The following is a 2,722-nucleotide window of genomic DNA, read 5'->3' as shown; positions in this document are numbered from 1 at the left end:
TGAAGTGGTAGACAGGAGGTATGCATGGGAAAAAGTTTTAAAAATGAAAACGTACAGCCCCACTGCAAGGGTTTGTTCACTACACTTTACAAAAGATGATTACATACTACCAGGTAATTACGCTTTTATAATGTATTATTATCAATTGATTATATGTTAATATACTGACATTTATACTTAATAATAGATGCCCCTGCAAAGACGAGGCGATTAATTAAAAATGCGATTCCTACAATGAATCTCCCATGCACAGAAGCTGATACAGAAGAAAGCATCATACGAAGAACGAATAATATTAAAAGAAAGGAAAGGGCAATGAAAAGATCTTTAGAGAAAGAAATCAGTTCTCTAAATGAGAGAGATTTTAAAAAAAGGTGTGGTACTGAAAGCGACTTATGCAAACATGTTGAAAATCAGCAGTCTGTAGCTGTTGATAATAATATTGAAAACAGTGATGTGGAAATGGATAATCCTGAATTACACTATAAAGAAAAAGGTGTACATACCACAGTAAAAGAATATGAAAGCAAAGAAGTTCAATCGGAGCAGCGAGATATTTATTTAAGCTTTATAAAAAGTGAAAAAGATTTAAATACTATAACTGGTTTGCCGACCTTCAAACATTTGTACTTTTTGGAAAACGTTATAAAAATAGTAAGTCCTGAAACAATCTCTTATAATAAAGGTTGCTCGAAACTATCTATCAAAGATAGAATATTTCTAACATTCTTTAAGTTGAAACAGAACGTTAGTTACAGTATTTTGCGAGTAATGTTTCAAGTCTATACAGAAGTAAATTGTCGCAAAATTTTCTTAAGAATTATCCAAATTTTGAGTGCAGGTTTAAAATGTTTTATTCGTTGGCCAGAAAAAAAGAAGTTTTAAAAAATATTCCTGTCTGTTTCCGTGATTTCACTGAAGTACGCGCAATAATTGATGTAATTGAAATCAACATTCAAACCCCAAAAAAGCTATGTTGCCGTCTATCTACATATTCAGCTTACAAAAGTACTAACACTATTCGATGTATGACTGCTGTCACACCTGCTGGAATGATATCATATATTTCTAGCGCATATTTAGGAAGGAACTCGGATAAAGCCATTTTCGAGCAAAGCGATTTCATAAAATTGTTTGATGAAGGTGATGCAATTATGAGTGATAAAGGATTTTTAGTAGACGAGCTTTGTTTACACCATGACATCAAATTAATAAGACCACCCTTTTTAAGAGATAAACAACAATTTTCTAAAGAAGAAGCATTGTTGAAGGCAAAAATTGCTAAAGCACGAGTGCATATTGAAAAATCAAATCAACGTATTAAAGTTTTCAAATTTTTAAGCACCAAAGTTCCTGCATATTTAACTCCAAGAATAGAACAAATTTTCACAATAATTTGCGCTGTAGTCAATTTAAGTTCTGCCATTTTAAAAGATGACAAATTTTAAATGTAATTATAAAAAGTATTCATTAACAAATTATAAAGGAATTGATCGATCAGAATCTTGTAAGATTTGAAAGATTATTTATCATTATTATTCTATTGATTCAATATTAAGAAAAATAAAGTCAATGATTGTTTTACTATTTCTTTTATTTATTATGAGATACTTTCTTTAAAACACATACAACAATAAGTAATGCAATATAAAATTAATTATTATTCGCTTTTTGATCTTTATCATTTTCTGATAAACAAATATAGTGAAGCATACAGATGAAAAAAGATTTTTTTACCACCGTCAAAATATTTAAAATGTAATTTTCGTTAAATGGCACCTTTAAAATTATGAAACTAGATTCGTGAGATGCATAAATAATAAAATCTGTTGACTTTATATTCAATAATGCCATGCCCATTTGAATTTGGCAATAAAACTCGTGTTTCTCCGTAAATACTACTGAGTTATCTTTATCTATCTTAAGATATTTTAACGTCGGTAATATTTCCGATATTCCATTGTTTTTCCCAGCATAAGGGCATTTCACTTCAACCAAAACAGAAGGTTCGCCATCTTTCATAATTACACCATCCGGACTGTATCCCATCCAAGCATTTAACTTCGAAATCACTATGCCACAGGTTGTTACTTTTGTTTCAGTAAATTTTTCATATTCCTTTATTGCCACCTTTTCATATTTTTTTCCATGCTCTGTATATTTGTTTTTAAATGACTTAGGATAAAAATATTATAGTGATTTTTTTCCCAATTAGGCGCTTTATTTAAAGAATATGTATATATTTTGTATATTCTTGATCCAGTTATTCGAAATTGACGTAGCTTCAGCCATTATAGTAACGAATGCTCTGAATCAATACAAACAGTAACAAAATCTTCTGCATAAAAATTGCGGAGCCTTCCTCACAACAATCTCTCATTTCATTTATTGAAACTGTATTAACTAATTTCATGACCTTGGAATCTTCGTTATTAACGAGAGCCTTTACAATTTCTAAATTTTCATGTCCCATATTATTATTGTTTAATTCTAAAACTTCATGTCTTCCAATCTTTGGAAATTTTAAAATATACATATAATTATTGAAAAAACGTTTATTAAATATTAATGTATATAAACAAAGATTAGAAAAAATCAATTCTTGAATAATTGATGAATGAAAAAAAAGATTGTGCTTACATATGCTTTAAGAAAGCATTTTCACCTAAAACCGATGATAACTTTTGGATCATATTTATCTGTTCATCAGATATTGATATCT

The 2,722-nt window shown here is 29.2% G+C and overlaps 1 pseudogene; it reads right to left on the bottom strand.

The window, feature by feature from the left end:
* Nucleotides 1-1,653: 1,653 nt before the first annotated feature.
* Nucleotides 1,654-2,413, bottom strand: LOC136772925 (uncharacterized; annotated as a pseudogene).
* Between the last annotated feature and the right edge of the window lie 309 nt (nucleotides 2,414-2,722).

The sequence above is a fragment of the Prorops nasuta genome, unplaced genomic scaffold (assembly GCF_024137725.1).
Source record: "Prorops nasuta isolate Cenicafe-Biocafe unplaced genomic scaffold, Cenicafe_Pnas_1.2 PNAS00001, whole genome shotgun sequence".
Taxonomy (NCBI): Eukaryota; Metazoa; Arthropoda; class Insecta; order Hymenoptera; family Bethylidae; genus Prorops; species Prorops nasuta.
Note: the sequence above shows the minus strand (reverse complement) of the source record. Positions and strands in the feature narration are given on the sequence as shown.